This window comes from Chiroxiphia lanceolata, chromosome 20 (assembly GCF_009829145.1).
Source record: "Chiroxiphia lanceolata isolate bChiLan1 chromosome 20, bChiLan1.pri, whole genome shotgun sequence".
Taxonomy (NCBI): domain Eukaryota; kingdom Metazoa; phylum Chordata; class Aves; order Passeriformes; family Pipridae; genus Chiroxiphia; species Chiroxiphia lanceolata.
In genome coordinates this window covers 4,724,744-4,739,502 of record NC_045656.1, presented here as the reverse complement: position 1 = coordinate 4,739,502, position 14,759 = coordinate 4,724,744, and the positions used below count along the sequence as shown (strand labels likewise).

The following is a 14,759-nucleotide window of genomic DNA, read 5'->3' as shown; positions in this document are numbered from 1 at the left end:
AGTCATTTTTAGGTTGATCCCTTTGTTCCAGGAAGAAGGGATGTTCTCCTGAGCGACAACAATAATGGCTATTACTGAAATGGATGCACTTTGATGTGGGCATGTAGCAATGGAAAAGGACTGCACCCCAGTCCAGAATGCCCTCCCTGCTGCACATCCCCCCAGACTGTGAGCTTTTCCAAAGGCCCTGTGGATGAAGGGGAAGCTATAATGAGCTCCTTGTTGAGCACTAGGAGTGGTTTGCTCCAGTTGGCACACATGACAGATGGCTGTGGGTAGGGAGCGAGTGGCTGGGGTCTGTGTGTGTACATATGTGCTAGGAGGGGTTCCAGGATGGCTCCGTGGCTCACTATTCTATTTCCAATTAAACAAATAGTCCTGGATGCTTTTACAATGTCAGATGGGAAATCAGCCAGAAACCAGCTGATATCTTATTGTTCCTTGTTCTTCAATCGATTCTGCGTCTTTCAAAAGATTTCTCTGCACCAAACATGTATCAGAACATGGTTAAGCTCCGTTGTTCCAGCTCACAAATTTGATGTTAGGAAGAAATGTCGGAAGTGAGAGTAAATCAACAGAAATGGCCATTTTCATCCCCTTATATGGTTTTTCTCAAGTCAACATGAGAAACATTTCACAGCTAACTGTGAAAACTGGCACCTCATTACCTACTTTATTATTTCTTATGACTTATTAAGGGTTATTATCATTGTTCATTATCCTTTTTGATAGTGCATACCCTGGCTATCCTATCGTGTTATTACTGGGTAGTAGTAGCAGGCTCTTACATTTAGGTCACTTAAACAGCTTGTATTTAAAGATTCCTATGGATATTAGTCTGAAGGGTGCAACCAGCACTGTGATTTGAAAGTGGAAAGAGGGAAAATGTGGAATGCAAACTGTGTGGTTATGAGCTAAATGACTGTGTCACAGAGCCATACTCACTGTGGGGCTGAACTGAGCTTGCATGATCCACCTAAAGTCTGTAATTTCCATCATTTTCAAGCACCTCACATTGGAATCAAGGTAACCTCACATTAACACAGTGGTTTTTAGTGCAGTCATGTATATATATGTTATACAAACTCACACACATGTATACAAACATTGTGGAAAGTCAGACAACCTTCATAGTAGACAATGCTGCCACTGTTTTCCATAATACACAAAGACACACACTTAAATCTTCGTAATTGAAACAGGGATAATGCATTCCCTGTGTCACAGAGCTTTAAGGATATATTATATGGTGACTTATGGGTTTCACCATAAATTGTTAAATGTCATGAAGTGATGGCCATAATTCATACAACCCCTAACTCTACACCAGGCATTCCAAGAGGGCAGTACAGCTCTGCAACATGAGCAGGTGTGATCCCCATCTCTTTGAGGAAGGTGCAGAGAATTGACAAAATCCACATTGTGAATCAGCAGTACAGCTAAAAATAGAACCCAAGCTTTGAGTATCAGCTTTTGCCAAAACCTGCCCAGCAGGGTGGCATGACAAGGACTGGCCAGACCTCAGTTTGACTTCCAAGTTAAGAGCAGGACCCTTCATATTCTGGCAGTAAACCAGTACCACAGAATCACAGAATGTGCTGAGTTGGAAGAGACCCACAAGGATCAGAGGGTCCAACCCTTATGCAAGAACACCTCTGCTTTTCAGATTCCCTGGAATCTCTGCAGAGGGAGAACGTTGCATGCTGTGCTCCCACCCCACCACATCATCTCCACGCCACAGCGCCCTGTCTGGGTTTTCACTCAAAGTCCACCACCCGTGTCCTGACCCTTTTCCAGCTCTCACAAGATCAAAGTCCCAAGAACTTGAAAGACACACAGTGACATGATTTATCCTCAGGGGAGCATGATGGCTTCTGAAATTTCCTTCTCCCCTGGATGCCACACTGTCCCCCTGCCCATAAGATGGAAACACTGATTTTGTTTCTGATCTGGCTTGTGTAAATATATGTGAGAGAATAGCTAATGTCATTGCACAGGGACACAGAGGAAGAAGTTGCAGAGAAGAAGGGGATATTAACTCTTCCACTCTTTTAGATTTCCAGGCTGCAGTGTAATCCTACAAAATTAAACAATATGATCAGGATTTCCCCTTTTCCTCGTGACCTGACTTTTTAAAGCTAGGGCTAAGAACTGCAGCACATTTCTTTTCCCAAAGCAAAACACGATCCTGGATAAAAGTCAGTTTAGTTGAGAGAAAAAAGTAAAACAAAAATAGATCTTTTCCATAAACAAAGCTGCTTTCCATTTTGCTAACATAAACAGGCAGATGCATTAAGAGATCATGCCACCCAGGCCCTGGAAAAAGAAGCAGGAAAATATGTTTCTGAGTATTTTCCTGAAGGTGCAAGGATGGCTGAGTCTGAGGCAAACTGAGCAGAGGGACAAGGCTTTATAAACAGGGCAGCTTTACAGTTTCACCTGAGATTCAGAAGAACTATCCTTCCACAGTTAGGTCAAAAGCAGCATCCTCTCCTTCCCAAATGAAATCTCTGCTTTTAGTAGGAACCTGTGCACGTGGTGTGCCTTTAGTCACCCTAAATTTTCACAGAAATATAGGTTTTTGCAGGAGTCTCTCTGACTGTGTAAACAGAATTTCAGGTCTATGGGCATGGACGTGGAACTGGATGAGGCAAAAAAAGCCTTTCAGAAATTAAAGTCTCACCTCTGCAGACTGAGAGGCTGCAGGTAAGAACTGTGTGAATGAAACCCCCCTCCCCCAAGGGCCCAGGGGATAAAACAAGAGAAATAAGAAATGATTGGTGTCCTAATGATGGGCTGGATTTGCTGACAACCCCGCTGAAGTCAAGCAGCTGGGATGGACCCTGTTCTGTTAAAGCCCACCCATCTTTTCTCTCTCACTTGAATCATTCCCTTAGTGGGAAATTGGTCCTTGTATACTGCAAGACCCACATACTGTTTAAGCCATCAAAATAATCGTTCTGTAATTGTCTGGAGATGCCCACAGTCTAGGTATCAACAGGCATCTGTAGCTAAATGATGCTTTGTAATAAATCACACCCAGGAGATGCTACAGTCTTCTGATATAGATACATATATATATATATATATATATATATGCATGAATACAAGGTCTGTAAGAGCAAAGCTCCTCCAGGGTTTGGTACCATAACTGATTCAGATCAATTTAAGACACAATGAGTACACCCAGTGCAAAAATGGCTTCTTCCACTTTAGCTGGTGCCTGAAAAGAAGATTTGGCATTTAGTTTCAATGTTTGGATTCAACCTAAAGATCTGTCCAGTGACTCAAATGCTACTTCTTCAAACTGTCTGCTTGGAAAATGGTCTTCAGGATGATTTCTGCTTTTTCTTGCTTCCTCTTGGGCCATAAATGCAGCAAAAAGGGCCTTCTGCAGAAGACTTTGACCCTCTGTGCAGGAAGTTCAAGTCTGTGTGCAAATGAAAAATATTGTAGCCAATATTTCATATCTACAGTTGTTTTGTTCCTTGTTGCCCATATTCTCCCCCTTCATCCTGGTTCAGCTCGTGTAGGAAGTGTATTTAGAGTGGTAGTTCCTCTGATTTGTTTTTGATAATATTTAGGTGCATCATCCCTCTACCACTTGTCTTACAAGGAAAGTGCATGGACAGAACTAGTTTAGACAATTTTATCCTTTCTGATACTTTTTTCTCCTTTACTCCCCCAGTCCCTTTTCCTTCGCAGCTCCCATTAAGAACAAGTCGGTGACTCACAAAGGCCCATTTTCACTCACTCACTACATCACAGCCCCACACGCTCACCCACCCCAGGGCTCCCTGACGCTTGATCTTTGCCACCAGGAGCCTCCAATTCTGTGGCCAGCGCTGAGGCCAAAGGGAACTCTACAAACCAGTTATTCTCTGTTTCCCCCAGGAACAAAACTGCGGCGATGGTACTGCCCTCTAAAGATGTGTGAATCGGCATTAAAGTGCTGACCTGTTCAACACTTCTGGGACCCTTTGAACCGGGGATCTTTGAAGCCAGGGCTGTAACGAACTCGTGGATAATAAGCCGCTGCCCCATGCCAGGAAAGGCAGAGGTATCAGGGACTGATGGAAGCTTTTGAAGGCACAAAATGCTATTAAAAACTGCGAGGGACTAGAGAAAAAGAGACAGTGAAAAACAAATCTTGCCATGCAGTGATACGTCTAACTTTGGCAAGTTAGAACTAGGGGCACTAAACCGGATTTAAAGCTTAAAAATTTTGGGGTGGCCGGCTTAGATACACTTTTGCTGAAGTTGGGGCTTTACCAGGAGAGACACTTAGTTCAGCTCAGGGCTTTCCTTGCCTTCCTGCACCATTAAGGTGTTAGGGAGGGGAGAACCAGCCTGCATAGCAATAATTATTATCAATTGTATTGTGCTTTTTATCTTCAAAGTGCTTTACAGACACAAACTAATTATTTCTCTGCAACACCCCTGTGAAGAAGATGGTAAGTATCATTATCTCTGTTTTACCAATGGGGAGACTGAGCCAGAGCATTTAAGCGATTAGCCCGGGGCCACAGGGGCAGTTAGTGTCAGGGCTGGGAATGCAGGAGTGTCTCTGCTCCCAGTCAGCACCGGGCAACATATCTCTTTAGTAGGAACAAAAGGGAACCTTTCTCCAGACTTGGAACCTAAAAGAAGCTCATTTTTTTTGGCAAGGGATTATAAACTCTTTCTTTAAAATGTAATCATAAATGGGGAAAAAAAAAAAAAAAAACAAGACTATGGAATAATGGCACCAAGGAGGGTTGAAAGGCAACATGTCTGCTTTATGGGTAATCCTAGAATTCAGAAATTTAGGAAAATTCCTGGAAAAATTGTGCGGGGGATGTAAAGTTCTGTTTCAGTGCAAAAAAAAAAAAAAGTGACATATTTGAAATTTCCCATGGAAGGAAAAGTAAATTATAATAATTTTTAAATATCAAAATCTTTCATTACAGACGTTTCAAAATGAAACTGAACCTGAAAGTCTGTCCTCTGAAGTTCCCAGTTCAGACATGGCTCCAGGGCTTTTAAATTCCTGCATGCCTATGGGCTCTCGGGGAGGTTCTCAGGGCTTCCACAGGTATGTTGGTCGTCACCTCCTGGCTGAGCACAGCAGGAGCTCTGCAGAGCCTCTGTTCTGCCCCCGTGAAAATACCAAATTCATTTAAAGCCGCCCAGAGCTTGGCACTATTTGCACTGGGACAGAAAAGGAGCAGTCAAAGAGGTCCAGATGGGAAGCATCCCATCGGTGACCCTGAGTGACAATCCAGCACGTGGGATTGTCTCTCGCCTCCCTCACTCAGAAATGAGTTCTGGGTTAGGGATGCTGGGAAGGAACACACACAGTGAGTGAGTGCTCCCTTTTCCATGAGATTCCCTTTGTCCTGGCTCTGACCCTGAGAGAACTGAAGGGCGATCACCCACCTCAGGCACCGACTAGGGAGTGGAGCTGGAGAGAAACTGAGTTTTCAGGGCAGGAGAGTAGGAATAAAAGGCATCATTTTACTCTGAGCTGTACATTTTTTTGTTTGGAATCATGACCTGATGGAGAACACGAGACTTTTTCGCACCGTTCATCTCACGGCACCAAAGAGGTACTGAAAAAATGACACTGAGTCGGGGTGATGCTTTTCAGCCTGAAACACTGAGGTAGATCCTCAAACAGAAGCTGCCATGAGGGCTGCATTTTCTAAAGAGCTCTCTGGCACTTCTTAAAATCTAGGTAGTGATTCTGGTGCCTAAATGGGAGCTGAGCTCCTGCAAACCTGCTTCTGATGGTGCATGCTGAGCTGTTCTGCAAATTCTGGCTATCACTGCTCTGCATTCTTGTACTTCCTGGTTGTGAGCTGTGCTGGGAGCAAAACTATCAAAGCACCACAAGGAAACCACTCCTGCTATAATCAGGAAGCACAAAAAATCTCAGGAGCCAAACTGTTCAGCCTCTATTCCTATTTGGATGATGGTTGTACCTCTGGTACTGCTTTATCCTTATATGGATCAAAGCTGTGCAATGGCAGGTACTGTACTAGAAAAAACTCTAAAATAGAGACAATCCCAACACTGAATAGTTTACAATCAAAATAGAAGATGAGGCAGAAAGTGTGTGCAACAGATGGACAGATCTGGCATAAGGAATCCACAGGATAATGTTCTAGTGAGTGTCTCCAGCATAGTTTGCAGAGCAGAAAAGAGCAGTCAAGGATAAGCTTTGCCTCTTACCTTACCTGACCCCTAAACCTTTTGAGATTTACCCACAACAATTAATTATTCCTTTGACTGGCCAAGATGACTCACAGCTGCTCATGCCATCCCAAAGCTCAAGATCTAAGTAAATTTATTGAAATTAGTGATGGCTTCATTCCAGGAACCTTGTGTTTAGTTTTGATTCAAAGAAGCTCCTCACCCTTCCCACCTCTTGTTTTTTCCCTCTTCCAGCCCTCAGCAAATGTGAAGCTATAAAGCTTCGATCTAATAGTGATTAAGACTCAGGAATGGGAGTCATAAGATCTGAGTCCTATTCTTGTCTCTAATACAGGGTGGTTTTCAGTGAGTCACTTCCCCTTTCTCTTACTCAATATCCTTATTTGTAAAATGGGGTTAACAATACTGACCTGTCTCACTGAAAAGTTGTGGATTCATTAATATGTGTGAGCATTCAAGTATCTGACATTCTGGAGCTTTTCCCTGGCTTTGGGAGCTCTGTGTCTGTGATGACACCCATTGCACAAAGACCCTTCACCGCTCTCCTTTGATATTTTAGCCTTTTAGGAGGACCAGGAATTATCAATGTCAAACCTTAATAGTTGAAAATAGACATTTCAGACCTTCAAACAGCATCCTCCTTCAAGCCCTGATCTCAGTTCCTCCTTTGTAAGACAGGAACCTACAGCTTTCAGAGCTCAGTTCCAACTTCTTCTTCCTTCACCAAAGTCTGTCCAGGTGAAAGCTGACACTGTCTCCATCTCTAACTCCCTTAATTAGGTTTTTCCATATTGGATCAGTGGGCTAGACAGCTTTGAAGTTTGCTTTACCTAATTGCACACAAATCTTTTGAACAGAGAGCCTGCTGTTGGTGGGCTGGGAGGGCTTGAGGATGGTTCAGTCAAGTGTCTGTCCAACCTCTCCACCTGTAGGAAGGTGGAGGAAAATTCTTTGAGGTTCTCAAAAGGCTGAAAGCCCTCGTTTTTTCCAGGAAGAAGCTGGTTTGTGTGTAATGCCCAGCTGGGCAGGCCTCTCTGTGCACTTATCCTTTCCTCTGGGTGATGCCACCCAGCAGCCATGACTGGCTGGGAGCTACAGAATCTCCTCCTGATGGAGAGGTTGACCTCAAGGGCAGAATCATCACCTTCCACAGCAGCTGGAGCCACAACTGCCTGCAAGACACACAGGAGTGGAGTGAGGGGTTTGACTCCCCGAAGTAACCCTGGCAAAACTGTGGAGAGAAAGAAAAATCACAGGGAGGAAAGGCAAGCAGAGGAACTAAAAGTGGTGGTTTGGGTCTCTTCCCTGCCCAGGAGGAACCACAGTGCTTTTCTTCTGACAGTGAGACCCTGTGTGGAATTGTGGTCCTGAATCATGAATAGCTGCAATCTGAGGATTTGAAGCTTTTTTGCAAGACACAGGAGGCACCTCCGACATAGTACAGTGTGTGTGGTCCTGGTTGAAAAGGTGTATGAGGCAAAAATAAGAAAATGTAACAGCATTTTTTCTTTGACTAGATCTTGCTGGTTTTACCATCTTAGTTCTACACTTGCCATATACAAAAAAATCATAGAATTGTTTAGGTTGGAAAGGACCTTTAAAGACCATCTAGTCCACCCCTTCCGTCACAGGCAGGGACATCTTGCACTAGATCAGGTTGCTCCAAGCCCTGTCCAACCTGGCCTTGAACACTTTCTTTAGTGGGGCACCACAACTCCTGCATGTTTGGTTTGTGAGCTCGGGGCTGGAGCTGCAGTCCCAGCTCATGGGGCGGCGGCAGAGGGGCTGTTCCAGGGGCACCACACGCCTGGCTGACCCTGTTTGTAGCTCCTGCAGGGAGACACACGGAGCTGGGCTGCAGTGATGGGCACTTGGCACTGCTCCTCTCACCTGATTGCACCATCCCTCCCCTCTGGTGTGACTGGCACTGCTCACCTTCCGTGCCCACAAACCGGGCACATCTCCAGCCCATTATTAGTTACCTTATGCCTCTGTTCTTGGGATCAACTGTCCCACTCTTCCCTTATCTCTTCTCCTTTATTGTATGTTATTTGGAAGGCAAACTTCACATGAAGGATCACATCTAGCTAAAAGTTGTTCATTACATAGCACATAAGAAACATTAATAATAGCAATAGTCTAATCAATCACAGCATCACAGTAACACATGAGTTAATGTGCCTTAAGAGCCTATGTCAGCTTACTGAATTACAAGCAAACATATTTGATACATGAACTAAAGGACTCATGTACTTGCCAAGACTCAAGGCCAGATCACAGATTCACATTTCTCTCTGACACTGCTGCTCATTCTAGACCTCCCCACAGCAGTGTAGGGTGGCTGTTCTTTCCCTACACCTGGAGCTAGAGGTGTTAGCAGCTACAGGAAATGCACACAAAGAGAGGAGCTAGAACTTGGTTTAAAGGAGGCACTGATTTTAAAAAAGTTTTGTGGATTTGATGTTTTAAAGTTTGGCTCTGCGATGTCAGCATTTTGGAAATGTGGCAGGGGGTCATTTAGTTAATCCTTCATCCACTCGTAAATCGAAAGTTCTGCATTATCAAGGAATCTCAAAGAATTTCTGCTGGTATAAATTGTTATAACTCTGCTGATTTGAAAGAGGAAGGAGACAAGAAAGATGTCCTGGCTGGGGGTAGGTTAATCCCCCTGGGCTTGCCAGACTGATGAACTATTCCCTGTTTTGCTACAGATTTCTTGTGTGACCTTGGGCAAATCATTCTCCCTCTCAATATCACAGCTTCCCATCTGTAAACTGGTGAGAGCAACAACCTCCCTGCCCCAGAGGGGTGTTTGGAGGATAAATATGTTGGAGGCTTGGAGCTGCTGGAGCACAATAGTGACAAGGTTCCGACAAATCCCGAAGATAGATAGAAGCTGACAATCAGGCAGACTGCTATTAGCAGCTGATTCATTCTCTCTGCTTAATGCATATTTTTAGCAGGCTGTTATTGACTAGACAGGCACACAAGTCTGTCAATTAACAACGTTATAATGAACTAAATCTCTGCACCAGTAGCCTTTACAGGGTGAATTCAGAACTCCCCGACCCCGTGGCACAACACCTGCACTGCTAATAAAGGGTGAAGATTTTCCTACAAGTCAAGTGGAGATACCATGTGCCCAGGCACAACTGGCATTTCCACCCTGGGGTTCTGAGCAGCTTCGTGTGCAGCACAGTGACAATTAAGAAGTCTTAGGTGGCCACGGATTTATTACAATGTGTTCATAAAACCTTGTCAAAGCACCATTTCAATACAACTCATGGCCAGACACTGCAGTGATTGGTGCTCAGAGCCCCTCTTGCAGGCTGCAATATGATCAGGGAACACTGCTTAATTGTATTTCTTTTCCAGAGTGATGAAATGTAAAGCTCTGCTCCCAGCTCGCTGCCTGGCACAGGAGCCTCAGTAAATATGTGATTCTCGCACTGCAGCTGGACTCTAATGACATGAGAGGTGTTAATGCAATGCAACTGGAACCTTTAATTAGCCAGTGACTAATAAGAAATCTCTCAAAGGGTCCAGGAGAAAGAACCTTTATTCTTCATGGAGAGCTCCCTGAACTGTGCTTAGAAACGGGAACAGACAAATGGCAAGTCTGAGAAGAGACCTGAGTCCCAAAGCTGCAGTGCCTGGGAGGGGCTTTGTCTTTCCTTTGGCAATTACCTGCTCAGGCAAAGCAAGCAGAGAGAGGGACAATAACCCTGGGCCCACTGCTGACTTGCACTAGTTGGTACCTAAACTTGTTCCACATCCGGCAGGTAACTGGCTGAACCTGCTGATGAAACAAAAAGATTTGGCTTGACTTTGAATGTGTTTGTGTTCAGGGCAGAGGAAGGGTGACAGACAGACAGACAGACAGACAGCTGTCTCCCACTGGCTAATTGAATGGAGAGACTGGCAGACCTTAATGTACCTTGGGGATGGCTTCTGTTTGATACAGAGCTTCAGACCCTGATTCTTAAACTTTATTATCAAAAATCTCTTTCCTGCTGAACCATCCAAGCTGAAAACCACGCAGGCCACATTGCCTGGATTTTCTGGAGCAATGCACAGTGCATGCAGGGTTGGGTAGTTTGTCAGGTTACTCGGTGCTATTGCTGCCTGGTTTTCAGACTGATGCAGATTCAGCCTTGTGTCACCATCAGCTACATCAGTTTTTCTCCACTATGTCAACCACGGGAAGAAAGGGAACAAGGGCTAATATGACTTATATGATATTACCTGGCAGCTCAGAGGTAGGAGTAGTCTGCAGACAGAAGAGAAAAACTGTGTCTGTGTCTTTATTCACCCTTTCTCTCAAGCCCTTGACAAAACTTGGCAGTGCTGATAACACAACATCAGTTACAGGGAATTTAAGGTCAGAATAAATCACTTTCCTGAAGAAATTAAAAAATCAATGTCATTACTCAAACCATGGAATTTACTCCAGCAATTTCTCCCTCAAATACCAGAGAAGTTAGGAAGCTGTGGAGCTGCTGAAGGAACCGTGGGGCTGCTGAGAGCGTTGGGGGTCAAGGCAGAATGTCAGAAAACCACATGAAGTCTTGTATCTCATGTCATGTTCCAGTGAAAAGACGCATGTGGTGCCTACAGCAGTGCAGTGTGTGTGAGGGTGAGTGTGCAAGAGTGTGTGTGAGTGTGCAAGAGTGTGTGTGAGTGTGCAAGAGTGTGCAGGTACCTGTGTGTGTGTCTGTTCTGCTGCCCTCTGACAGGTTCCCAACTCTGCTGTGCAAGGCACGGCCTCGGGTTTCTCAGGTGCAAATGCTGGTGCACTGGCCTTAAGCTAAACCAAACCAAAATAAGAAATCCCCTGTGAATTAAAAATCACCTTTTGCCAGCCAGTTCTAATCCTGAGCCCCCCGAAAAGCAGAAGGAGCTCTATCAGTGCCTTTGAAGCCTGTAAACATACTGTTGCTGCCACCATGCAAGCCCAGGCAGTCCCGAGTCTGGTACTTCTCTCTGTTCCTGCTCTTCTGGTTAAATGCACCTGGGAATAAGTAATTGTTTATGTCATAAAAAATTCATCATAAACAAATGGCATGGGCAAGCCAGCTGAGCAAATGCCGGGGAAATGAGTTAAAAAACCCTGGGATTGGGATAATTGGTAGTGCACTTCTCGGGATTGGGATGAAAGCTGGGTGTTTTAAATGAAAGGATAAGGGGGGACAGGCACTGTGTGTACCTGGAGAGAGAAAGCATTCCATGTGTAACTGTGGCTTGGCAAAAGCACGGGCACTGTTGTTAGAAACACACAGAACAGATCACTGGCAGAGCAGAGGAGTGATGTGATAAGCAATTGAAAGGCCTATTTTAAATCTCTCCCAGCAATCTCTGATTTACATCAGTGCAAACAAGGGCAGAGACATGGCCCAAGTCAGAGCTGTAGGCATTGTTCAAATGTCTCGGTTGTTTTGTTTTGTTTCCTATATAGATAAAAGATAAAGAAAGCATATATTCTTTGTTACATAATGCTCAGTGCTAAGGGACTTTCCAGGTCCTAAAGCTGAGGCTGAAGGAGTTACCTTACATGTGGAGTTGCAGCTGATCCAAGAGCACAGAAAATAAACAGTACATGTTCCTCCATCCCTTGAACCCCGTGAGCTACTTTTGTGGTTATCATTCCCTTACTGCCTTATCTCTTGCCATGTTTACAGGATTCACCTTGTCTGCTACCCCGAGCCTTCTGCCAATCCCAAAGGATCTGGGGGCACATGGAAGGTTGGTTGGAGAGCAACACTCGGAGTGGTGGGCGGCAAAACAGCGGTGAGGAGACAACAGATGTAAATGTCAGTGGGACCCTGCAGGAATTAAACAGCCTCGTTGTTAACGGTGTGCTCAGCAGGGAGCCCGTTAACCAGGGGGAGTGTGTGGAGGGGAGAGTCAGGAGGGTCCCTGATACTCAGTGTTGCCGGGCTTTTCAGCCAGAGTCAACTGCAAGTGTGATTAGATTTAGACCATTTCTTCTTTGTCCTTTCATTAGCAAGCAATAAAGCATGATGAATGGGCATGAAAGAAAATAGATCTCAGACCTAAAGCACCCCGATCACATCTGCAAACCTAGACCCTTCTAGAGCAGATAAGACACTTCAATCATTGCTTTGCTTTTTCTTTCATTCCTGACTGGATCAGGGACAGCTGTTTTTATGGATGCTCAGTCTTTGCACCGTGGTGGAGTTGCCCACTGGTGGCAGCCTCTTCCAGACTGTTGGTCAGCCTGAGTCTGGTAGGATCCTGTCACACCCACCTTGGTCCCAAATGGACAGATGCACATACCAAGCTGTAAACACATTTCTCAGCAATTAAGTGTCCTGGTTAGGAAATAACCCAGTGGCCATATCAAACGAATTTAAGTTGCCCAGGAGGTAATCCAATTTTCCTATTTGGCCACTCTTTAACTGAATGGCAAAAAGTTTCGTGTTGCTGCTGAGTGTTACATTTGTGTAACAATGAAGGGGCTGCCAAATGGCTGCAAGTCAAGAAGTGCACTGAGCCTAATCCCAGGAACTACAGAGCCAGTTCAAGTGGTATTTGGTAACCCTAAGATAACTTTAAGAAGATAAAAATGAGAAATGTCTGCAGATCTCCCCGTGCTGCTGAGTGTGCTGCACTTGGTGTTCCTAACAAAGGACATTCCCAAACTGGCCTGGATCACTGCAGCATTGCTCTTGTACATGATGGCATCTGGATTTCTTTTGGATTGCACCTCTTGTGTTGTTTGCTGGGTTCCTTAAACACCTAGCTATTGGCACAAGTAATTTAGCTGAAAATCTCCACTTTCCTGGGAAAAAAGTCCTTCAAAGGCTGCTTAAGTGCTTAAAACCATGGCCTCAGTGCTCTCCCAAGGCTGCAAAACCCAGAGGAAAATAAGGCAAACCCCCTTAATTTAAACTGAAAATTATGATTTTTCCTCAGTCTCATGATTTTTGTTGAGTCTGACTCATGATTTTGAATGCTTCAGATTTGCAGTACCCCATGATATAGATACAACCTCTGCAGGACAGGTCCAAACAGCTTCTTAAAAACTGTTTATTAGTTCTCCCTTCCATTGTCTTCCCTTTTGTCGGGTGCATTTAATTAATTAATTTTATGTATTCTTTATGCCTGTAATTTAAAAAAAAATACTTGTGGACTTAGGGCATCAATAAAAAATCCTTTTATTTTAAAATTGAAAGATGAAAACCAGTGTAATGAACTTGCCACTTCCTTGGAGTTCTGGTAAGTTGGGTGTGATCTGATGGTACAGAATGATTCATGGGATAAAATTATAGACTTATGCAGGTGTGTACAAGAGCCTGGGTGGGGTGTAGTCAAACAGGGAATTTTATATGGCAATAAACATGGGCATGTGGTATAAAGAAACTGTACTGCCTTAAAAATAACCTTATTTTATTTTATTTTTATTTGATAAGGACAAATTGAATGACCAGAGTGGTCAAATACAGACATTGCTTTCCTCTTCTCCTGGCAGAGTCCAACAGAGAGAGCTCAGTGTACCTTTGAGCAGGTGGGACCTGTGTCTGTTCTTAGCACCAGGAAAAACCAATGTGCAGTTCATGCCTGGATTCTAATTCCTGAAGTCTGGTTTTATAGGAATTGGACGACATGGCAGTGTTTAAGCTGAGATAAATCATCTGAAGAGAGCCTTTTTTGGGCTTTCTCCTCGCACCGCCGTTAGCCCTCCCTGTGTCTCACAGAGACTGTCAGTCTCTTCAGGGTCTGTGGAGGCCCCATCCAGTCTGGCTGGTGGACCATGTGAGAAAGCCCTACCCCTCTGAGCAGGGAGCTGCATCTCACACCTGATCACAGTGCCAGATACAGGGAAGGTCAGAAGGCCAAAGGTTGAGAAATCTGGCTTGCAAAGCAAACAGAAATGTTTCTGTTTGCAGGCAGAAATGCTGACTGTACATAGAGCCACAGGAACTTCCAAACCACAAGAATTGCCTCTCACTGCTTCCCTCTTCATCTTCTGTTCCTCCACCACCAGCCTTTTCTTTCTTGCCACTGTTGGCCTGAAATTATTCTTGCCTGAAGCCCCTGCTGTCTGAGACAGCCTTCACACGTCTGCCTGAACACCTCTGCTGCTTTCAGAGCTCATCAGAAGAGAGCTTAAAAAAAAGAGAGACTAACTTGGAAGCTGGTATAGAGTTATACAGCTCTGCTGAAATCAGGGGAGTTAGGCAAATAAGAACTTTTCAAATGTCAGGGACAGATGTTTTGCTCTTTTTTTCCCCTCATGCAGTTTCTCTCTCCCTCTGTGGTTTGTTATCATTCAGCTCTACAAAGCTTTGTTTAACTCTAGGAAAGGCCATAGGAGTTGGAATTAGATCCAATTTTGTTTGCACAAGAGTGTGTGGCTAAGGCTGGGCCTTTGAAAAGGGTGTATTATACACTCTGGAGGTTTTGGAAGATCATCATAACTACTGCTTGAGGGTCAGACTGTACCAGGCTCATTCTCATAATATCTTACTCCACAGATAGTCCAATTTGCCAGAGTAAAGGATACAGTAAGAGAGTATCCTTTCTTGGAAAGGATAACTGTC

The 14,759-nt window shown here is 44.4% G+C and overlaps 1 long non-coding RNA gene across 1 annotated transcript in view; it reads left to right on the top strand.

Moving 5' to 3' along the window:
* LOC116796670 overlaps window positions 1-14,759 on the top strand; it is a 55,015-nt gene that overhangs the window by 2,027 nt on the left and 38,229 nt on the right. Inside the window, exon 2 of the long non-coding RNA XR_004360472.1 lies at window positions 11,874-11,982. This is a non-coding gene — a long non-coding RNA (uncharacterized LOC116796670). The remainder of the gene's footprint in view (window positions 1-11,873; window positions 11,983-14,759) is intronic.